General features: G+C 37.5%; 1 protein-coding gene across 6 annotated transcripts in view; it reads right to left on the bottom strand.

Moving 5' to 3' along the window:
- The window catches only part of MAP2 (microtubule associated protein 2), a 227,656-nt gene that overhangs the window by 150,549 nt on the left and 51,585 nt on the right, over positions 1–25,522 (bottom strand). For 5 of the 6 annotated variants that reach the window (XM_079782259.1, XM_079782254.1, XM_079782257.1 and 2 more), the window contains exon 2: positions 11,237–11,286. The exons of the other annotated variant lie outside the window; for it this stretch is intronic. The gene's annotated coding sequence lies outside the window, so the exon portion shown is untranslated. The remainder of the gene's footprint in view (positions 1–11,236; positions 11,287–25,522) is intronic. 6 annotated transcript variants of the gene reach the window in all.

Genomic DNA, 25,522 nt, shown 5'->3' with positions numbered 1-25,522 from the left:
GCGAGCCACATGCGGCTCTTTGGCCCCTTGAGTGTTCTAACGTCACTTCTTCACAATAGACTCGCCTAGGCCGAAAACCTACTTCTGCGCATGGGCCACTAAGTTTCAATTGCACTGTACGTGTGCGCCCGCATGTGGTATTTTGTGGAAGAGCCACACTCAAGGGGCCAAAGAGCCACATGTGGCTCGCGAGCCGCGGTTTGCCGACCACTGCTCTATGAAATCAATAAAAATATATTAAAAATAAATACATACATACATACATACATACATACATACATATTCAGGCAACCCTAGAAAAACAAGAAAAGACAACTGTAAATCCATTAGTCATGACTACTCCTATTTCATCACCCTTAAGAGTGGGCTGTACTGAGTGGATGTCTCTTTAGTTTATTGGCCTATGTTTCCTGCCCATAAGTTATAATATGTTTGACTGAAACTTTCATTTCTGAAGGGGTAGTAGCATCAATTAACTTTCCCTAAATGAGGAAGATTTAAGATTTGATCAAAGGTAAAGAGACAAAACAAACTTTCATACAGAGCTTTTAAAAGGAGCCTAATTAGTAAGTCTGTTAATAACAATTTCCTGGATTGAGGTCTCAGGCCATGCCCCTCTCATTGGGAAAGACCTATAACTGTAAGCCTCTTACACATATGAATAAATTTGAAACTTATTTTATATATTGATGTGAACTCTTGATCAGGGACTGAAATCATAAAATACTCATGGTATTCATAGCACTTCCAAGTTACTTTGAAAAGTATTTGTCACAAACAGTTGTTGAAACATAAGATGGGGCAATATTTTTCTCAATCTGAGACTGAAGATTCGTCAATCTACTTCAATGACATGATTTAGCCTCATTTATTCTGCTCTCTTCTTCCAGCTCACTTTCCTTCCTCTGTCTTTAGAGTTCAAAATGCTGTTCTGAAGCAAATGCCATCATTTTTGCTCTCAAGTTTATGATGCCTCTGACTTATGCCTTGTTTCAGAAGTGCATGGCCCTGGCTTTCTCTCTGATTAGCTCTTGGAGTCCATGTTGTTCTCTTTTCTTGATGTCACCTCTCATCTTCCAGATGAGATCCAATTGGTGAAATAAATGGAGCCCCATCATTTCAACCAAAACACTGGTAGGAAGGATGCTGAAAAGAGCTGTCTGGTTCCTCTGGCTTACCATAGGGTTTTGTTACTTCTCTACGTAAAAGTGAATGGAGAAAATACCCTCATTTGAATTATATTTATAAAGACAACATTTTCTGAACCCAAACTCTAAACATAATGATCTGTCAAAATATTTTTGTGTGTGATTTATGACTTTACTTATATGAAGTCTTATAAAGCTGAACCGAACTGCATTATCAAAAATTTAATCTATTACTTATTGAAAAGAATAATATCATGGGGGCTCTGGTACTCATGAAAACAATAACTATTGAGTTTAGCAAGTGAAGCTTCTTTAAAATGTGTTATACAACGGAATAAGTGAAACTTAAATTCTTGATCTCAAACTCCAAATTTCCTGGCTTGTCAGGTCAGGTAGGTCATGAATGTGGTCCTAATGTTCTTTGAAAGGCAGCGTCGTACTGACAGAGTTCTAATATCACAAAGCCTCTTTACTGCCCTTTCTTTGAGAAGTTAGAAGGACAGATGTCAATCATTACAGCAGAAACAGTTTTTAAAAATAAAAACAAAAACAAAAACAAAAGAACATTAAAATGTTTATATGAACCAAGGTGAAGCATTAAGACAGACAGATGAAGGTGGGAGGAAAAAGTTATGATCCAATCAGACACCCTTGATTCCTGAAGCATAAGTCGTGTCCTTTCCTAGTCATGAAAAAGGAGTGGAGGGAGTAGAGAGACTTGTCAGGTGCTGCCACAAAACAGCTTTTAAAAGCCATCAACGGATGCATTTTTAAATTGTTACTAGTTGAGGACAAATCATTTGGCAAAGTCCATATTATATTTAGGTTTGTCAAATAAATGTGGTGTCAAGTTCACGCATGTACATACTTCAAAGGCTGTTTGAGTTACCTTCTGAATAAGAGAAAGCAAGACTATGCCTGTTACGTTTCCTTCTAACACACCTGTTGGCACACTGTAGTGCTCACAAAAGCATTTGTTTAATTAATAAATCATTTACTAGGTGTCATTTTACACAGGCTGGAAATAAACTTAGACTGCCTCCGAACTGGAACAGGAAATTATAAGAAGCTCTAAACCTGACTTGGGAGGCAAGTTAGGATAATGGGGGGTTTTCAAAAGAAAATGCAATGCACTATCTTTCATCTCACTGCCATTAATCAATATTAATTAAGTCAGACCGTGTTAACAAGGTACCGTCACACAGCCCAACATGCAATTTAGCACGAATAGAGTTTTGCTCAAAGATGACTGCATGATGTGGGTCAGGTTAAAAAGAAATCCAATAATACACATGAAATTTAAAAGTGTGAGTCCTGTTTAGTCTGAAAAGTATAAGTAATAGGTAGCAAGGCAAACAATACCGCTAAAATCTATCCTAAGAAACTATAAGCTCTTGAGAAATAAAGGGCTTTATTAAAGGGGAAATAATTTTCCTTGTTAAAGGATGACTCTGAAGGCCTTAGGTTGTCTGAAGATCTTTCCCTCATAATTAGAAGTTAGGCCTTCACCTCCAAATTAATAAAACAAAACAAAGTAATACAAAATAATACTTCTGCTGGAAATATTGAGCCTTTGTGACATTCTTTTCTCTTTGCAAAAAGAACTAGAATTTGTGTAGGTGAATAATGCTGCTTCACTATTAGTCATTAGTAGAGTTTTCTCCATATTCTTCTTTAGAATGCTAATTTTATACACACACACACACACACACACACGTAAATTTTAAACTGTTGCTACTAAATTTAAAGAGAAATTTTAAGAAAAAACTGGGGGAAAAGAATTCTTTTATTAGAACATATGGGTTTGAGCTCTGTATATGTATATGTGGGGGAGAATAAACTTTTCTCTACTCTTATATAGTAGGTTTAGCCTGCTGGTCTAAATAATCAAATCAACATAAGACAGATTAGCAAGAGAAAATAACCAAGTTTAATTACAAGTGTATGTACCAGAACCCCACATACCTAAGAGAGTCGGAGATCCCACAAACAGGAGCGATTCAGAGACAGAAAGAGAAAATGAGGAATATGTGACATTCTCTGTTAAGGCTAAGATAAGGCACCTTGGAGCTTCAGAGAGAAGGAAGGTCATTTGCAGGATAAGAAAAGCAGATGTTCAGTAATTAGAAGCTTGCTCTGCCCTCTAGATAGGTCATAAAAAGTTATTTCTGGTGATAACTCTTATTATGGTCAAAGCCCCTAATTTAAATTCTTTAAGGCAGAGGTAAATTTTCTTGTGAGCTCCCAGGACCATCATGAGGAGGCCTGTTCTCAACTTCTTTAGATACCTTTTAAGAAATGAATTGCCTTAGCTGGTTTGGCTCAGTGGATAGAGTATCAGCCTGAAGACTAAAGGGTCCAGTATTTGATTCTGGTCAAGAGCTGTGGGCTTGATCCCCAGTAGGGGGCAGCTGATCAATGATGCTCTCTCATCATTGATGTTTCCATCTCTCTCTCTCTCTCTCCCTCTCCCTTCCTCTCTGAAGTCAATAAAAATATATTTTTTTAAAAAAAAGAAGAAGAAATGAATCATCAGCTGCCTTATAGGGAAGCCTCGCCTTAGTAATATCCAGATCTATTTATCATCAACAGATGCTCACTCTGGGTGCAACCTTAGTGATTACTCCCAGAAAGCTCATAATTGCAGTAATTAGGGTCCTGTGACCTCCAGCTTGTTTTGCTTTGAAGAAAGAAAAAAAAAAAAAGCAGATGGCCAAACATTAGCATCTGAATGAGCACCCTCTTCCAGTTTACTTAAATGCACCAGAAAGCTGTAAATGCCCAATCTGACACCACTTTAAAAAGTAGTTTATGCGTTGTTGTTTTTTATAGCCCATTCTGAACACTAGTACCCTGCTAATTTACCCAGCAACCTGATGGCTGAGTGTGTGGAAGGAGGGATAATTTCACTAAATCTTTCCATTTTAAAAGCTATTTTGTTTGTTTTAGAATATACAGCAGTATATTAGAAGAACTGAAACCATCCATTGGCTACTTTTCTTATAAAACAATGTTTTTATTCATTGTAAGGGCAAATAAATTGAAATTAAAAATAAGAGGCTTAATTTTCCTTGTTGAAAATAAGGTTAGAGACTTTGCCCCTCTCCCCTTTCTTTCAGTTTCTTTCAGGGTCCTTTTCAAAGGTATGCAAATCTTTATGCTGGTTAATTTAAGCCTGGGGCCACTCTCACACTCCAGAATGTTTACTCAAGGGCCAAGAAGTCCTTTTTTTTTTTTTTTAATGCAAACATATAAGAAGATAGCTCTCTATCTCCCCATTCCCCTGTGAGAGGAAGAGTCAAACTTCCTGGGTTCCTTGCTCCAAACTGTAAAACAACTTCCTGTCATAAAGATATGAGAAGTTTGTTCTCTGGAGAAAGGCAATTAGCTTACACAGATGGGCACGCCAATTGCTAGGTAAATGTGGTCCTCTTACTTGAGGACTAGTTGCTGTTTCTCTTGAAAGCATGCATGTAATGGATTGTATCTGCTTGGCTATGTAAAAGGGTGACATTGCCCTAACCGGTTTGGCTCAGAGGATAGAGCATTGGCCTGTGGACTGAGGGGTCCCAGGTTCGATTCCAGTCAAGGGCATGTACCTTGGTCAAGGGCATGTACCCAGTAGGGGGTGTGCAAGAGGCAGCTGATCGATGTTTCTAACTCTCTATCCCTCTCCCTTCCTCTCTGTAAAAAAATCAATAAAAAATATATTTAAAAAAATAAAATAAAAGGGTGACATTGCTTTTGGCCTTTGCAATCTCTTAGTGGGTTGCCTGTAATAAGCATCACATTCTAGTTAAAACTTATTCAATAACATAATGGTTTTCTTTCTCTAATACCTTTTTTGGAGAGGATTTCTGGGTTAGGAGAAGTTTTTGTTTTTAATTATATTTCCCCAACAATTCCAATTCCAATTAGCCCCCTTTCCCCTGCAGTTGAGCCCTTTGAGATAATATAACAAATAATTTAAATGATGAAATTCCAAAATTCCCATGTGAAGTTGAATAAAGATATATAATACTTAATGTTACTATTCCATTTACCTTTGATTATAAACAAGCTTGGTAATATCAATACCAAGATAAAATAAATTCAGGTAGCATGAATGCTAGTTGGAACATTCAGTTCCATGTGTCAAGATACTGGTGTGTGTTTTTTTCTTTTCACGAAACATAATTTGATAGAAGCTCTTAGAAAAGACACCCACATGAATATTTCTTAATGTAACTGTTTTTCGGGCACAAAAAGAGCACAACATCTCATGATGGATTGGACTTTTGCTCATAGTTTAAAAAAATAAGCACATAAAAGTAGTTCAACAGATATTTGTGGAGAGAAAAATATGGAAGACTTAAACAGAAGGAGAGAGGAAAGGGGCAGAATCCAGGTCCAAACCTGTCCTGCGCCCTGTCTCAGGTTTCCTAACTTCCCAGTCCTCAGTCCCTTCTCTGTGCCTTGGCTTCCATGGACCCCCTGCAAGAAAGCCACTTCTTTCTCTTCCACATCCTGTTGTGCTTATTTAAATTCTAGTCACCTTTAAACCCAGCTGGAATTCCCTTTTATTTTTTTATAGGAGGTCTTTGTAAATAACAGTAGATTATAACCTCTAGGGTTCTCTCTAGAAAAGATGTCTGCACTTAGTATTTGATGGTATCACCATGTGTTAGTTACTACTTGTATGCATTAGTTTTCCCTTTCCTCAACTTGATGGCAAGCTATTGCAGAGCAAAGAAACCATTTTTAATATTTCTAAAGAGCCACAGAACCTAGCACTCCAATGAACTATAAGTGCACGCTCAATACCTGATTTATTAATAATTGCTCTGTTTCATTGAAACTACAGCTTCTCCAGTAGGCTTACTTCATATACACAAAGATTTAGCATGAGAGTACAGATTTAGTACCCACAATTTACAAACACTATCATTTACAAATCCCTATGAAACTAGGACACTGAAGAAAACAATCTGGTTTCCCAAAGTCTAGACCAGGCCAAAAAAAAAAAAAGGGGGGGGGGGTATTATCTGAGCTGTTTTATTTTATATTTTTTCTTTTTATTTTTTTGGAAAAATTTTAAAAAATTTCCTTTGCCCCACCCCTCACTGACCTCCCACCCTGTGAGGTGGTGTCCCTCCATGTGGGGCCACCTTAGCTAATGACTCCTGAATCCAGCAAAATGATACATCATTTGACTAGGTGAGTGGGAAACCATTTATGGCAGTGTTAAATAATGAAATAAGTATCAAAACAACATTTGTGTGTGTGGTCTTTTATGAGATAAATAATGAACTGGGAAAAATATCTCTGAGCAAACCGTGACACAGAAGTGGTGAAGATACTAAGTTCAATCCAAAGACAAACCATTTACCTGAGAAAACTTTCTGAAAGCAAGACCACGTCAAATCACATTTCAAACACTTTTTATGTCTCCCATTGGCATTTTTCAGTTCCTCCAATGTAAAAGGAACACAGCACTTCCAGGTTTAATGGGGGAGGTAGAATGATGTTTGATGCAAATAAAAACAATTTAGATAACTTCTTTGGGGAATTTATATTTATAGCTGATGCCCACTGAAACACGTATATAACAACCTAACCTGAATACACAATTTCTCTTTGGTCATTAATCTCACCTTGTCTTACATGGCTGCTTGTATATGCTTCAAACACACTACTAATAGTAAAAGACTTACATCTTTATTAAACAGGTAGAAAACCCCAAGGGTTAAACTAAGTACAAAGGTCCTCTCTCTGTGACATAATTGCCAGATGGTCTGTATTAGGTCTCTAAGTCCCTAAGAGATAAAGGAGAGTCAAAGTGAAATTTAAAAGTGTTTGCATCTATAAAGCTGCCTATCAAGTTAACTGTTCACTGACCCATTTTTCCATATTTCCAAACTTATTTTAAAAAAATTTTTAAATAAGAAAAACCTTGGTGAAAAAAATCACAATTAGAAGAAGGAATCCTTGTAATTTCACTTTCCCTAATGGTTTCAGAAATGAAGCCTTCAGTTCCTCCATAGAAACATGTAAGTTTTCTACCCCTGTTGTTCAATTTATTCTCCTTTATAGGGCTAGCATTTCTTGTAGCTGACTTAAGACCCCTTAAAAGGCCAATATAGTTGTTTTTTAAAAAAAATTGGGCTAGCTCATTCTTGCACCTTAGTCTTGTACTCAGAGAGCTACTTCTGGCAAACACATGGCAAAAGGACAAGACTGAAAAAGTAATTTCCATTCTGTGGGGGAATCATCTTTAGGCAAAAGATATCAGGTTCACTATTACTTGTCATTCTAAAGATTAATACTTATAAATGAAGACATCACTGAATGGTATATACTTGCATATTATAAACAAGTGATTACATTTGGGTAAATGTGTATTTTTCTACTTATTTTTATACCTAAAAAAGACTTTTCTATATTTTTAAGAACTATTACATTTCACAAAAGAGTCAATTGTAAAAACTGTGTCTGGTAACTAACTTTCTCTAGTCATATAATGAGGATGACAGTATTTAAGTTCTAAATATCTATTTACATTCTAAAAATTAGTCAATGTACTTGCTTTATTTTTGAACTATAAACTTTATTTGAGACAGAGAGAGGGAGAGAGGGGTGGGTAGATACATAAATATAGCTATGGATGCATGTGTATAAGTGTTTTTAATCAGCCCTTCACTAAATAGATTTTTAAAAGTGGAAGGAAAAGTAAACATAGCAAAGACTCTAAAATAACATATGCTGATGGTCATAAGACATTGAATAATATGGAATGAAGCCAAATTCACTTTGGTTTGTCATGACAAATGGTTTTTCAACTAACAATTTTAATATTCCTAAATAACTGGAAGGAATTCGTTCAGAAAAGGCAAATGATTTTACCTTCTTTAACAGGAATAGCCCATCGAGTATGCCCCAAAGAAAAGCCCTTGTATTGTTCATTGGCAAACTATGCAACATCAGCATGCACATCTATGTTTCTATACTGGTATAACATATATGTAATTATATATTATATTCCTTTTTCTGCTAAGCAATTGATGATTTTCTATCCTCAGTTGAATAAGTGAGGAGACTTAGTGAGTCTCATGTAGATTTATAGAATCTGAGAAACAAGAAAGCATATCCCCTTTTAATAATACAAAGTTCTTACTTTGCAATAAGTAGGCCATAAAAGAAATAAAGGATTTCTAAATGAATAGACTTCTTACATAAGAATAAAATGCTCTTAAGTTTTTATTTCCTCTAAACTTCCCTAATAAGATATAGGCTCAAATGAAAGTCATGGTAATCTTTAATGATATAAATTGTCTACAAAAATGATCCCCCATGCTATTCTTTGGAATGGCACTCTTTCGGATGAATTCAGGGAAAGAATAAAGATTAGCTGGACAATGAATTAAATCCACAGGACTGATTTCTTAAGCATGGGGTTTTTATGAAAACACATCCAGGCGGTTGTCTTTTGTAGCCATTTGATACTGCAAACATTTAGCTAAGAGAAAAAGAATCAGCTGGAACATTTTTTTCTCACATGGAAAAAACAGATCCATTACTTGTTATTTAAGATATTTCTGGTGGGCTGTTTTCTTATTTGTCCTCTGTGGCATGGCATCAACAAGCCAATTTCCTCCATATGTCAAGACTGTCAAAATAAAGAGCGATTCTGAAAACACATATTCCTGAGGCATCCCATTGGGTCATATGAGGAGACTGAGAAGCGATAGTGAATTTGCCTCTCCACCTTCTCCCCACTTCTCCCGTTCCAAATCATGGCATGAGTGCATTTCTTTCTTGTAATGTCTGTGATGGGAAAAGATTAGTTTTTATAAAAAGGAAAAAATATGTGCTTATGATGATTCAGATTTCAGAAAGCAGCACAGAGAAAGCAAATTCTCCTGGGACTAACTGGTCTTTCCAGTCTGAAATGTGATTCTAGCAGCTCTGTATCTCTCCCTAAAGTGGTAAACAAATAATTAGGCAAATCTTTCCAGAATCTCAAAGTCATTTTGTCACATGCCAATCCAATAATTATAATTCTAGATATGTGTTCATCCATAAGTATATAACTATTACATTATGCTAAATGTAGAAACAAAGTACATTAACAAGCAATCGCTTTTCTCATACCTTCATATTTTAAATCCTCCAAATTAGACCTAATGATTATTGACTATTACTACTTCAAATGCATTTTAAGGGATTTGCTTATGCTTTTTTGCTCAACTTTTCCCATCACCAGGGGAGGGAATAATTATTATAACATACATACACTTACATATGCATATATATATATATATATATATATATATATATATATACTTAGTTTACAGATATGTAACAAAACTGTTCCTTGTTGTTTCTAATCTTTATAATTCAAATAATAAGCATTTCCTGGGTGTCCATTTCAAGGCCCTACCAGGGCAAAGAAACAAAAGTGAAGATCCCAGTTGCTATGAGCTGCTGGGGAAGATAAGACATAGCCAGAAATAATGATAACAGAAAGAAGTCTGAACAAATGCTCTGAGAGATGTGTGAACAACAGGAAGCAAGTTAGAAGGGAAATGGAGCTGTTTCTTTTTTAGTTTTTTTTTCTTTCTTAAATGTGCCCAAAATGAGATGAGATATCAAGTTGTCATGTTGACCATACCAACAATAAAACAAAAATCCAAAAAATAAGATAAAATACAATTTGCTTTTAATTAAAATGAAAAAATTAATGATCCAAACTTAACCCTGTGCATTGAAAATATTTCTTATTCAAAGATTTATAGTTTGCCAAAGATCTCATTCTACCTGTAACTTCTGCTTAGCAGATGAGTAGGAGCTGGCTGAGGAAATGAGTAGCAAAGAGTTCAAAAAGCCTTACAAGAAATTCCATGTTTAAATGTGTGCAAGTGTATACATAATACATTGAGGAGTAAATATAAAAGGAAGCCAGGCTAAGTGTCTTCATTAAATTCAACACCAAACTCTATGAACACATTATATTACTGGTTACAAATAGAGACTTTTAACTATCATTTGTGTGGATATTTCACTTTTTTTCTTGATAAGTTGCTAATTATCAGTAGGCATTATTTTAACATATTATATTTGCTACAATCCACACAGATTTCAAGAATAGCAAAACACAGTTTGTGTACGAAAGAGAGAAATGGTGGTGTGTGGGTGTGGGTGTGGGTGTGTGTGCGCGCGCGCTGTGTGCATGTTTTGTATTCGGGTAGAAGAGCAAGGGCACAATTGAGGCCACTGTGCTTGATATGTGCTAAACATTGCAATCTGCAGGCTCACCAAAGGTGTTGATGGCTAAATTCCTGATTAATGTAAGCACATAGGAAAAGCCAGTGCTTTCCTTTATGTTAACTATTCATCAAAAGCCCATTCAAAAAGATTCGCAACCACTGATATTTTGCTCTTTTATGAGCAACGAAAGTCCTCATTTCAATCAGGGTTTATTTTATTTTAAAATCTGAATGCATGTCCTAGAGAAGAAAATGGAAAGGATAAATGAAATTCCATGCCTCCTGCTGTGAGTGCCCTCTAAAGCTCTACTATTACACTAAACTCAGGTTAGCTGGTTTGGGATCTCCCATAAAACCAAATAACGAGAAAATAGAACAAAAGGAATGGCATCTTAAACCTCGGCTAATTAATGAAATTTACAATTGACAAACAATTTTTCAACACTCTCATCCTCAGGAAACGTGGCTATCAAATCATGGGCTTCAAAGTGTTTTGTTGCCAAATCAGAAAGCTGACTATTCTTTAAATTGTGAGTTAGCCTCACCAAGAAGTCATTCTTTTCATAAGCGTGGTTATTAAATAAATGAATTTGAGTTGGGTCTTCTTATTTAATCAAAATAAGTGAAACACTCAATAATCAAAACAAGTGTAGTACTACAAAAACAAACGCAGCTCAGGAAAACACATTTGTAAATGTCCCAAGTCTGAAATGTATCCAGGTCTAAGCTCAGCTTTCTATCACACTCTGCAAGGCTATTCTGACCCAGCTATCCAAAGGCCCTGGATACCTCTATTTTATTTCACAGTTTATTCACAATCAATATTATAAACACACCACCAACCTTAATTCCAGCCAGCAGTCACAAGATACCTTGGATCAGATCAATAAAGTCTGAAAAATAAACAGAAAGGCATCCCATAAATTTAATCAATCAAATGACTTAGTTTTTTTATTTTACTCAGGAAGAAGATAAAATTACTTGGTTTCTTGCACCATAAAATTTACTGGCTGGCAACACATTTATTTAAAATAAGGGCATGTTATGTAGTTACAAAACTTTAAGCTTAAAATTATTTTCTAGATTTCACTTAAAAACATACATTAGATGTGGCGCCCTGGGGTACCATGGTAATTAGGCCCTGTTTTTATTTTCAGCAGTTTTTATTTACAGTAGAACAATTCTCATGCTTATACTCTGAAATGTCAACCAAATTTTTTAAAATAAATTCTGTACTCAATGTACTAACATTTGTCTCGAAAGATGATTAATTAAAAAATAATAAAGCTGATGCATTTGGATTCTTAATTGGATTTAACATCCACAGACTGTCTGTAGATTTTTAGACCAGGATCAATAATCTTATATCTAAAAGCAAAAAAACAGTCACCAAAGACAATTTCAATGGCAACCTACCCATGGTCCCACTGCTTCTTTATACAAAGCCTTGCCACTACATTATGCTGAGAAGCACATTGTCAAATGAAAGTAACGAAGGAGGTAAACTCAGGACAAACGCAAACCCAGAAGGACTGGGCCAAAAGTCAGCCTGTCTTTTGGACAGTTAGTAAAAAATATAACTTTAAAAGAATATGGAGTGAGATTCTTGACTTGCTGCAGGGCACATCTATGGCTAAATCTCCAATTTTCAAAAAAAAAAAAAAAAGCTTAGCTTAAAAAAAGTTAGCTTCTGGACGTGTGTTTATGAGTTAATTGGTTGGAAGTTAGAATATGTTCCACATGACATGTTGGAAATGCGTCATTATTGGACACCTAGGTTAAATCCAAGAGCTAAATTAAACTATAGTGATAACTACTTAATGAAAAGAAGAGTCTAAAGTAATATTCATATATTCCAATGAGATGATAGGTTATTCTCATGACTGTAGTAATCATTTCACTGTGTATAAGTATATCAAATCATGACGTTGCACACCTTCAATATACATATTTTATTTAAAAAATAGAGTACTAGTAAACAAAAAAAATGATTAGAAATAAAATTCTTGATTTTTAATCTTAAGGCAGGGGCTGAAGAAAAGTGAACTTTATCATACAAGAATAAATGATATGTGGATAAAATTGTGGAGATTTTTTTGAAAAGGATGTGGGGACACTTTGAGGGACTTCCAAGAGTAATGGCTTTAGTATGTCTGCTTCCACTTCAAGCATCTGACTTTATTTTACTTTGATATAAATATTTTTTTGCTATAAAGCCAACAGTTCCCAAACTGCTTGCCGTAGTACCCTAAGACACCAGAGTAAATTCAGAGAATGGTGAAATATTTTCAATATATGAAAAAATACAGCAACATCCATCAGGCACCATACAAATTACTAGCTTGAAGCATTTCACAGTTTCAATATTAGATTACTGATCATTCCTTTCAACGATACCATTAAGTTTGCAAAATTGTTTTTTTTAGATGGGGTTTATGATATAAAAGCAAACACTGCATAAATGGTGATGGAAAAACAATTTTTTTAAAGACTTGAAAAAAAACGGTACACATGAACTCTAGGGGATGAAACACAAAACACAAGTAGTGGGCACACTGCATGTATGTACTGTGGAGGTTGAAAAAATAATTTCCCTTCTATCCTAAATTCTTCTGGCAGGACTAATAATCAAATTAACACAGGAGAGATAGTCAGGAGAAAAATGACCAAATGGATTATATATGCACATACAGGGAATAGGGAACCCAAGGACTCACTGGGCAGTTGAGGCTTCTGTGTCATTTTGGACTAAGGAGAGGGAGGTAAGAGTCTTGGATTTCAAAAGGGAAAGTGGGCAATTCACAGGCAGAGGAGAAAGAGCAAACATGTGAAAGACAAATTCTTGCTGGACCACCCAGGACCATGGGGCACGGAGGGAAGGCTAACAGACTTGGCTTGGTTTCTTCTCGTGTCCCACATTTAGTTTATATTGTACTAAGGAGATAGCTTGCTTCCTTTAGGCAAATAAAAGGGAGGGTCAAAGGTTCTTTGAGTCTTTTGTTTCTTAAAAATAACCAGCCTAAAAGAATCAATATCTCATAAAGCACATTTTAGGGTGGCAAACTGCTTCCCCTCAGCACACCTTAACCATGTGGATCATCAATCATCATTCCCTGAGAAAAGCTGGTTTCCCTGTTGCCGGGACCATGGGAAGACCACAGACAACTGCATATTTGTTTGTACGCTGTTTTAAACCTCAATTTACCATTTGACCACAGCCATTTCTTGCTCAAAGCCCTTTGGCATACTAGATCAATGTCCTAATATCTTTCATATTCTTTTAAGGAGATAGGATTTTATCTTTTCTACAGTCACTTTCAATATATACTTTCATAGCAAAACCAAAATGATTACTTGAGTTTTTAAAAACTCGGGCTTCATGTTTCATAATGTGATTGGGGAGACATTCCAACTTGTTCCCACCACTGCCCCCCAACCTTGTCCCATCTCCAAAACTTCTAGTGGGTTTTTTTTCAAAACAGCAAAATTCAAATGTAAACTTCATTTCAAATATGAATGTTATTTTAGATACGTGAACCTTGCACTTGAATCCACAGGCTTAGTGAAAGAAGAGCATGCAAAAGAGCATCAATAGGTATTTGTTAAATGAATGAAGGTGCTTACTATTGTACCTTCCTGGTGCTTTGTCAAATTTCAATAAACAGTTGAACATCCCCCTTTGGGCCGAAATAAGATAACAAGTCCCACCCTTGCCCCACCTCACTTGCATCAAAAATATTTAATGGAAACAAAGTTCTGAGGAAGAAGAGGCGTTCCGTTTTGAGCTGATGGACTCAAGTTCTCTCGGGGGGTTTGTTTGCTTGCTTTTCTCATTTGAAGGGGGCACTTCTATTTGCAGCATCAAGAGCAGCTGCTTTGTAAATTAACTCCCCCTACACACACACACACACACACACACACACACACACACACACGCACACACACTCAACCCAGTTATTAAGCAAATAGGTCCAGAATAGTGGAGATTTATGTAGCCCTAAGGCTCAGTCCTCCCTGTGAACATCTGCCATTTCAAACACACAGGTTAAGACTTCTGTGTGGTGTCTTGCTAAACAATGCCCTAAGCATAACCCACATCAAATTCTTATCTGCTGCCTAGGAGCAGAGTCAGCATCTGCTCCTAGGCAGCTTAACTTAGCAGCCTTTTGAAAGCACCACTTCTCCATCCTCTAAGTCTCCTTCTCCACGGCGCGCACACACACACACACACATACACACACACACGCACACACACAAAGGAAATGTCAGAAAACAATCTTGAGAGTTAATTGCTAAAGCCTTTTATCTTTCTCTTTTTCCAGTGAGACATGATCTCATACCTACGTATTACAAATCATATTGTGATGGTCAGATCAAATTATAAACCCTACAGCAGGCTTAAGCATGCCTGGTTACAGCTTATCCTGTAACCAGGCATACTTAATAAAGAGCTAATATGCTAATTAGACCGAACAGCCAGACGACCTTCCGGACGAAGCTGGGGCTGTGAGGGCTGGCGGAGCCCCTTGCACGAATTTTGTGCATCGGGCCTCTAGTAAGGAATAAAAACGGAAAGTATCAGACATATTTTAGGTATTAGTTTATCAAGGTCGGCTGTCCATTGAACAGCCATTCTGTGCTTCTCCCTTCTTCAAGTGACACCTGAGTCTCAATTTACAGAAACTGTTACCATGTAAGTAACAGAAAAGTGACTGCTTGAGTTTCGTTTTACAGATACAAACTCGGAATATTGCCATTGCAAGGCAAATTAAAAATAAATTCTAGTCTTTAAATACATTTGTGCTCTTATTTCTTTATAATCTTTATATTTTTAAAATACATAGAAGTTTTCTTTTTAATACACTTGTTTACTGTGTCAGAGATCCAAAGTTCTTTGTCCTCAAAGAGCTTACTTAGACTCTAGTGGGATGGAGGTGGTTACGAAAAGACAAAAGGCCATGATACAAAGCAGAACACGCCTGCTGTTGCAAAGAGCTATCGGAGATGAAAGACGGGGGAGAAAATGAAATCCTGTTATAGAGATAAGGATTCACAGAAGGTGCATTTGAGTTGGGCCCTGAAAGAGGCAAAGGACTTTGATTGCTGGGGATGGAATGGGAAGGAGACCAACTCAGACAATGAACTCAGCAGAAACAAAGTAATGAAAGAAGCAAAGCCCAGGGGATGTTTGGAACAACCCCCTGCAGTACCACCTGCTAGAGAAACACACACGAGCAATAACTGGTTGAAAGGCGAGGCTGGGTCTTTATAGGGAGTAATGACCTTGAATGAAAAGCTGAGGAGGTTGTATAGCTAAATATGTTTAATTTTGTGTGCTAACGTGAACCACTGAAGGTTTTACGTTAACAATTGTATAATGAGGACATCTAATCTGGCAGGACTGTATAGATTGGATCAGAGATGAGAAGAATTAAAGGAGACTAGCCCTCCTTCAGAAGTCCATGTGAACGGTAATGACCAGTCAACTCAGGTAGAGACTGTCAATACAAAGAAGGAAGAATGCTCTAACGACTGCAATAGGCCAGTGTCTCAGTCCATCCCGGCGGCCATAACTGAGTACCATAGACTGGATGACTTAAACAATAGAAACGTATTTGTCACAGTTCTGGAGACTGGAAGTCTGAGATCAGGGTGCCAGCTTGACCTGGTTCTAGTAAGAGCCCTCTCTTCCTGGGGCCCGGCTTGTAGACATCTGCCTTCTCCTTGTGTCCTCACATAGTCATTGTCAAATCAGGGCCCCACATTTGTGAACTTATTTGACATTGACTACCTCCTAAAAGCCTTATCTCTAGGTACAATCACACTTGGGGTTAGAGCTTCAACACAACTCAGTCCACAGCAGTGTGTATAACCTACAGGGCTTAGGGGTCGGTTGGTTATGAAAGGCACAGGATGGAGAAAAGGAACCAAGAGAATTCAGAGGATTTGAACCAGTCTCCCAGGAAGATGGGGTCATTCTTAGAAACAGGGAAGGCTGAAGGAAGATGAGATGGCCGAGCAAGAGTAGAGAATGATAGGGAAAGTTTTTATTCATGCTATATTTCAGTTTCCTACAGAATAAGCAAGGGAAGGTATTCATCAGACACTTAACCTATTCATGGGGCATATGTGATATGCAAAAGAGTGAAATCTTACTTAAAATTAAAACAAAACAAAAAGGAATGAAAATTGTGCTGATGTATTTAGGCTAAAATATATCAAGATAGAACCAGAAGTGTATGTGTATGTTCCAGATCATAGACTTAGGTTGTCTAGCCAGCCCACATTATGGAATATTTAATCACATGTTGCCGTGAGATAGCTATCACATTCATAGAGTCCTGGCTGTGTAAACCCATATTGTTCTTAATGAATGCCATATCCTGCCTCTCAGGCTGTGGGCTACTCTGGTCAGCGACCCAGCAAATCCATGTTTGTATCATAATGTGGTATACAGCACAAAGTCAGGGATGCATAAATGTCGAATGAGTCACCCCCCGGAAAAAGAGGCTGAGTCATGGGCACCTCTAGACTTTGTATTATTCATATAACACAACAGCATAGGAGGCTAGGCACAAGGTACGCCTCTTAATAGGATATTCGGTACTTTGACATGTTCACTGTAGGTTCTGTAACAATGACTGGAAATAAAGGTTAAGGCTAAAGAGGACCAGTTCCATGCTGGGAAATTATATCTAATTCACCCATCTACTGTAACAACACCGGAGAAAAATGAGCAGGTGATGCATGAACTAGAAATAATAATAAGAACACATTTAAAGTGAATAATTTTCAAATGACTCAGTCATGGAATTTGTTTCATGAAAACTATAGTACAGTAAGTCCTCACCGAAGGTCCTCAATAGGTTCTTGGAAACTGTGACTTTGGGTGAGAGATGTGTACCACTGGCTTAGAGATATAAATAAGAGTTAAGATCCGAGGCCCTATTTGTGGTCACGGAAACATCACCAAACTTCTGAATAAAAACCCAAAACACTTCTAATATTAAGCATTGAAACAAATGTGAGCTATATATTCATTTGAGAAAGAATAAAAACAAGTAAGAGAATGGCTTTCCAGCCCACTTATTCCAGTTCAGAGTCACCGGTGGTTGGAGCCTGTCTTGGCAGCTCAGGGTGCAAGGCAGGAACCAGCCCTGGACAGCACCCCCTTCCATCCCAGGGCCACTCCCACCCACACTCGCCCAGACAGGAACAATTTAGACACAATTCACACGCCTGCACATCCTTGGGATGTGGGAGGAAACCTGAGCACCTGGTTTGAACAACACAAGTTGGAACTGAGTGAGTCCACTTATATGCAGATTTTCTTCAATAAATACATATAATACTATAAATGTATCTTCCTTATTATTTTCTTAATAACATTTTTCTAGGTTACTTTATTGTAAGAATACAGTATATAAAGACATTAACAAAATACATGTTTACTGACTATGTTATGGGTAAAGCTCCCTCCCAGTCAACACTGGCTATTAGTTAAGTTTGGGGGGAGTCAAAAGTTATATACAGAATTTTGACTGCACAAGAGGTCGGCACCCTAACCCCTGTGTTGTCAAGTGTCAACTGCATTTTCTTTTAATATTTTGTTTTTAAGTTAGGGCACTGATGGGTTTTCTTCGCTGCATAATTCCTTAAGGAATTCTGGTATATTCAGATTCGGGTAATACCATATGGGTAAGCATGCTTTAGAAAAACTGAAAGAGAACAAATTAAAAAACTTTTGAAGTGAAAAGAGCCCATTATCCTGTAGTTCCTTCTTTAAGATTTTTATAATGGTACAAAAATTTTGAAAGACAGCAGATTTATTTTTTAGGAAACTTTTTGCTGAAACTACCTAAATGTCTATGACAAAAAGGCCATTCATAGCCTCATCCTAAGTCCTTTTGTGTGTTTTTTTCTTCTTTGTAATTTTTATTTTATCAGTGTTGGGCGTATATATAGTTTAAGAAGTTAATTTATGCAAGGCTTATGATGAAACTCAGCAGTAAGTAGTATGAGTTATTTGAGGCCTACACTGTATCTGAATAACACTGCATTTATTTTGATAATGAGATAATAGAGTGGAATGATGATGGAATCTGAAAAAGCCAATAAGCTTATTTCTTGCAATATGAAAACCTATCTACTCACTCAAATCACCAGACTTTAAAATCTGAGGTTTCCACCTGGCCGGTGTGGCTCAGTGGTTGGGCTTTGACCTATGAACCAGGAGGTCATGGTTCGATTCCCGGTCAGGGAACATGCCTAGGTTGTGGGCTTGGTCCCAGTGTGGGGTGTGTTGGAGGCAGCCAATTAATGATTATCTCTCATCATGGATGTTTTTATCTCTCTTCTCTCTCTCCCTTTCCCTTCCTCTCTGAAAGCAATAAAAATATATTTTAAAAAATAAAATAAAATTTAAGGTTTCCTTTGAAATTATCTTAGTAAAGTGAATGCATTATTTGTTCAAAATCTTTACCAGAGCACCATCTCATTAGTAGTTGGATTTACAAGTGAATTTTGAAATGGTGTGGGATACATGTGAGGCACCCACCGAACAGGCAATATGCTACTTGGGCCTAACATCAAGATGTCTCTTAAGATTAATGCCACGCACACAAAAAGATTAATGCCACAACCTAGATTTTTCTCCAATTCGGAAAGTACACATTCTCCTAGCCTTACCAAACTTTTTTTTGTCATCTCAGTGAAACCTGCATTTCAAAGGGAAAACAGCTATAGGCAATCCTTAAACAATAAAGCAAATCTGTTCCCCAAAGCTCTAATTTCCTGAAAACTCTACTAAGGCACTAACAAGCCAAGTTGGAGCATTCCACACATTGCTGGACCCACTTCTCTGGGGTAGAGGCTCTCTCCAGGGTGAATCTGGTGCCTTTAACTCCTGCATATGTTGTTATAGCTATTTCCAGCAAAATTTAATTAAAAATTGCAAATTCCAAAAAGAGGTATAAAATGACTGATTTTAAAAGTATTTATTATAAAGAACATTTTCATTCATTTTAATATTAATATGGCATTTCATGTTACATACAAGGGACCAAAAAAAAAAGTCAGAATTTGTACATAACAATGAGAAATCCTATGTCTGGAACAAATGTAACTGCAGCAAAAGTCAAGGTTTCCTGTAAGTCTAAAAGCATTAATGTAGGAAACAGATCTGCTGTTACCACATGTTAAACAGTAAGTACTTTCTCAGACGCCACCATCCCTCAACTATACTAACCAAGGGTTAAAGCTTTAATTTCCCCCAAAGCAGCAATGGACCAAAAAGCATTACAGCAAAATGAAAATAGCTTAAATTAACTGTACATCTTTTCCCTATAATTCACATATAGGCAGTCGTATACTTATACATTTTCAGCCATTTATTTAAATCTATAAGGAAAATATTCAAATGGTGGTTAAAGTTCTAATCCTGTCAATTTAATGCTCCATATAATTGAATTACTGCTGGATAGCTAACTGGAATGTTTATGGCCTGATTGTGGTCCCAGACACTGCTTCATCAGGATTTTACTCTAAGACTGTTTTCCCAACAAATGGAGCGCACTTGGGAGTTAGTTATTTGCCCTTTTTACTAATGACTTTTGAATACCTGGTTATCTAGGGACAGAGATATAATGGTGGTCGGTAAGTTAACAAGGCCCCTGCCCTTTTGGAACTTGCATCGCTCTAATAAAACACAAGTACACAGGACAGCCAGGACCGCTAGGAGAAAATAAAGCAGGGTAAGGGGTGAGTGAATGATGGTCGGGAGCTCTTTTTTGTCAGCAGCAAGAAAGAAGTAGAAGCTGAAATTACATTTATCAAAGCAAGAAAACTAGACCCTCACCTGATGATCTATCCAACGGGAACATTTCAACCAGCAGATCCCTGACCTACAACTACTCCTTAAGTTAAAAAGTGTAAAGGTAACACATTCACGTGAAGTCTGAAAGTGCACAAAAAGTACACTTTGGGGAGTGGGGTGGGGTTTTAGTAGTAATACTTCTGCCAACACTAGAACTAAGATCTTACATGCGTAGGACTTAAGTTCTTCCACATAAAGACTTGCTTAATCCTGTAAACTAAGATACCTCAGCTGACCTAGATTTAGCTGACTCTCAGGCATGACACCTGCTTCCCAACGAAAGGTAATCTTTAGTAATGGGCTGCCCTCAATTGTTAGCTTGCCAGAGTGTCAAATGTCATGTAAGGACGAAAATAATCAAAAGGCAAAGAAAAACAAATGACCTCATTTTTTATATCATCGTGCCATGAAATGTTTCCAAATAATAGCATATGCTTCATTTCCCAACTTTTGACCTAATGATAATTAAAAAAAGAAGTTACAGAAGGTGGGTTCTATAAGCCATCCATCATGAATTGATTAAACCTCCTTGCTTGGGCCAGGCACACAATTATTTACAATCACCGCTCATGGTCCATCACGTCTTCAGCCAGGGAGCCGAGAGGGGAATAAGCTCTGACAGCAGCCAGGCCACGCAGGCACTGCCCCCTGTGACTCACAGGAAGAAGCCGGAACCAACCCGCCCCGCAGGTCACCTTGCCACTTCTCAGCACCGGGCGATTGACGACCCGGTGCCACAGCAGAGTAACTATATACACTCGTTAGCAGTTAGAGAGAGTCAAAGGCCTCTCCCTGTCTGTAATGAGGAAGCCAATTACCAACTCCTGTTGTGTGTGTGTCCCGGTCACCGTCTCGCTGCACAATTGCTATTGTGCTTCCCTCTGCCCGTGTCAGTGTGCCTTCAGGAACTGAGCTAGAAGATTTCAGTTCTTTCACAAGAATGGTTTTTAACTAATGGCCTTTAAATAACCGAGGAGCATCATTTCCTGGCCATCCCAAACCGAAAGGGCCAACTTGCTCTAAGGCAGAGTGGAAATACAAAAGTCTTTCGGGTCTTGCAGTCATTTGCTCCCAAGCAAATTCCCTGGGAAAGATAAGATTCTGTGGAATGACGCATAGAAGAAATGACCTTGACTTCCTGGTGGCGAAATGTAACCCACTGACCACATATCAGCAAACATCCACCGCTGTAGAGGGCAGCCTGTGCTTGCTGCTACCCTCCGGGGCAGGTAGCTTATTGTTTTCACAGTCAACACCAAAGGCACCCACAAGAGTTAAACTCATTTTTTCCAAATGCAAATGAATTTGTCTTTACATCATACTTAGGAAGATACGAGGGTGTAGGGTCCTTACTCTTATATTTGAAAAAGAGAATCGAGCTTCAGGAGATTAAAGGAATGTCCTAAGGTCATCTACGCTGTCAGAAACACCATGTGGTCCAGCACCAAGTTTCCAGATGGGATGATAACCTGGGTGAAGTTAAGGGAACTGGCAGAAAATGCTGCATCATCGATCTTCCGGAAGGGCTCCGAGCCTTGACCAAAATCTCTCCCAACTGTCACACACCTTTCCAGGCTCCGTGCATTCTATTAACCCTCCCGCGATAAAAAGATGTTTAGAAGTAAATGGTGCAGATCAACCAAAGGACTTGTGTGCAGGCATATGAGCCTAACCGGCGGTAAAGGACAACGGGGGGGGGGGGGGGGGCGCATGTGTGGGGAGGGGTGTGGGATGGGAATGGGGGGACAAGGACAAATATGTGATACCTTAATCAATAAAGAAATTTAAAAATAAAATAAGATAAAATAAAGAAGTAAATGGTGCGTGCTCTCTGAATGCAAAACATGCCAACTTTTGGAAATACTTCAAAAGATGACTACAAACTCTGGCATTGCCATAAGGGACATTGAACAGTGAATTATGAGATTTTGGCCTCAAATTTCAAAATGCGTTTTTTCTCTATAAACAGGAACCATTATAGGTATACTGCACCAACTGGGGGGCGGAGGGCTGGCAGGAAAGCTCCATTTCTCCTTCTACTCAATCCAGTTTCCTTCTCTCTTGCACAGACATTGAACCCAACAAGTATCTTGTAAATTAAACTCTATCTCAGAGTCAGCCTCATAAAAACCCAATTTGTGACAAAGGCCAAAGGGTTCTTCCTCAAAACCTGAATGCGGCATGGGATACTGTCTCTTTTCTTCTGGGTTAACTCTGTGCTACAATCTCAAGCCTGAAGCTACTGTCACTCATCTTTCACTGCGGAGAGAAAGCCTCAGGATGAAGGCAGGACTTCAAGATGAAGCAGAACACAGGGGATGAAGAGAGAATGATGGTGGTTGGAAGGAAAGAGAGAGAACACAAATATGTGAGAGCAAGGGGAAGAACAAGACTGATGTAATGATCACATTGGAAAACCTGGACCCTGCCATGTGTACAAGTAGCATTCCTGGTTATTTTTATTTCAGTTTACTCATTTGAGTTAAGGTTCCTCCCTGCCCGCCCACCCCCCCCCCCCCATTTATAGGTGAAAGATTATGAGTAAATACTCATAGCAAATCTTATTGTTAACTTCAAATAATTTGTTTTGACTGACATATAAAGCAGGTCCATGTTTGGTCAATGCCTGCCCATGGACTATAACTTAAGTGTGTAATAAAGAAAAAAAAAGTTTTAGATCATCTCAATTGCAAGTCACTTTTCAAAGCCAATAATGTGTGATTCCAACAACAAATAAAGCAATACTAGCTTGTAGGAATATGTGAAAATTTTACAAGGTATCCAATTCATAGACTCAGCCAGCAATTCAATATTATTCACAATTAAATGTATAAGAACAAAAAGTATACCATAGTTTTACTGACCCTGTATAAACTAGGATCTAGTAATTTACCTCCAAATGGAATAAAAGGTTGCAGTTAACCAAGTCAACTAGCTATAGAAGTAGTGGAGTCTACTAATTATTATACTGTATTCTAAAGTTCTGTTTTTCCCTTTTTCTAAGGAAGATTCTCATCTTTGGCAGAACATTATCACACTTTCCCTTTGATATAGTGATCATATACTGGGTTTAAGTTTTGTTAATTGCTTTTAGTCCATTTTCATGTTCACTTAAACTCTATCAGCTATTTCAAGATGTATATTATTAAGTAAGGAATGGTGAGAAAAATTGTGAAAAATATCAAGTGCAGCTTCATCTGTCAGACCTTAATTAAATTTATATGACATATTCAAGTAAAGCAAAGGAAGCAGCAGCAGTAATAAAGCAGGTTCATCGGTTTAATCTTACAAACATCTTTTGGGCTTTCTACTAGCAATTCATTTTTCTTTTGGTATACAATTTGAAAAGGTTGGAACGTTCAGTGACTGCACCTGCTGGGGCTGAGAGAAGTTATAATATACCAAGTCTTTCTTAGAGATTTCATTAACAACTTAAAAAAATTTTTTGGCTGCTGTTTTTTGGGGGTGATAAAACACTGAGAACTAAAATATTGTTTTATATAGTGCAAAGTTATGTTCTTTTTCACCTCAAGCTAGAAATTAAATACCCTGTGTTTAATTACCACAATCTCTGAATTTTTCTATAATTTGTTGGCTCCGAGCTTGTATTACTCATCCATGTATTATGCGTTTGGCTCAGAGAACTCTCTGAGATCAGCACTGTTACTTACTTTTACCGATAGGAACTAACAAAGCAAATCTAAGTACCATATATTTGAGCTTCAGAATTTAAGTTCTTTTTTAAGAATTTATTGGGTGATACTGGTTAACAAAGACAAGTACCATATGATTTTACTCATATGTGGAATCTAATGAGCAAAATGAACTAACAGCAAAATAGAGACAGATTCATAGATAGAGAACAGGCTGACAGCTGGGGGATGGAGGGATTGAGCAGTTAAGCTCTTTATTGTCCAGTCCCAGACAATTGATCAAAAAAGTATCTCTATTAATACAGTTTCCATATAATAAGCAAAAAATTATAAAACTTAAAAATATGTTGACATGAACAAAGTAGTGTAAATGCCAATGTAATTGCTATAATGAAGATTTATATAAATTATCTGTAGTATTGGTAATATTATTTCAGCAGATGCCCATGCCAGCGTCAATGAAAACCCACAGGATTTCTTCTTTTGTTAATTCTAATTATATAGAGAGCCTTATAAAAATGAGAGATATATATGTCTTGCAAAACTGCTTCAAGAAAATAATCACTTGCTTTTGTAACTTGAAAATGAATCAGCAACTGGTAGGGTATCAGAAGTTAATATTTGTTGTTTTCACTATTCAGAACACTTCATTACAATTATCTCTCAATAAATGAAACTGCTTAAGTGAAAGCAAGTCCATAAAACTGTGTGACTGGGTAAATGCTAGATACTTCTTTACAAAGTTGTCTCCAACCCCAAAGAGTCTACAAAGCTATTTAATTTCATTCCATTTACAATAGTGTGCAGTCAAAATATGAGCAACTCCTTTAAAACAAATATCTCAGGACATGATGAAAATAATTTACATTTAGATACATCTAGAAAAGAAATGGGAAACTTACCGACAAAATAAAAATGTGGAACCTTATAGTGTATCGAAAACAGCCGCCACTGCAAGTTGGTATTTTAATAATGGATGATAAACAGAAGCAGGAACTAAATTATTTACACATGCCTGCTGACACACAACGGGAGAGTGGATCGTGCAACGAGAGAGACAAGTAGCTGTGATGTGCTGGGTGTCCGCACACAGCCATCTCGTGCTGTTCATGTCTCATGTTCTCCATGAGGCTCTGTGACTTGCATTTCACATATCCAGAAACATCTTGAAGACTTGGCAATACTAAAGCATGTGCCATTAGTTGTTAGGTAAATAAGCTAATACTCACCGAGCTGACGTGCTCTCTTCTAGATACCTTCAATATATGACCTCACATGATCCTTTTCATAAACTAATGACGTAGAAAATGTTCTGGTCACCTCCCCCCTTTCAAAGATAAGCATATTTGGCAGTAAAGGTCACGTGAAAAGGGCATGGTCGGGATTTGAATCGGTGCTGCTTGGTTTCAGAAGCCAGGCTCCTAACCACTGTAAACAATGTCCTTCCCTTATAGATAACTGGAGCAATAATGACGTGTTGGCCGTGGTTTTTTGTTTGTTTCTCCCCCACCTAATCGATCCAAACCATGCTCTACTACACTTCAGCCTGGTGGCAGTTCCCTGGGGCCACAGAATGAGAGTCATCCCGCAATATTTCTAATG

This window comes from Cnephaeus nilssonii (genome assembly GCF_951640355.1).
Source record: "Cnephaeus nilssonii genome assembly, chromosome: 10".
Taxonomy (NCBI): Eukaryota; Metazoa; Chordata; class Mammalia; order Chiroptera; family Vespertilionidae; genus Cnephaeus; species Cnephaeus nilssonii.
The sequence above is the reverse complement of the archived record's forward strand: the minus strand, read 5'-3'. Positions and strand labels throughout refer to the sequence as shown.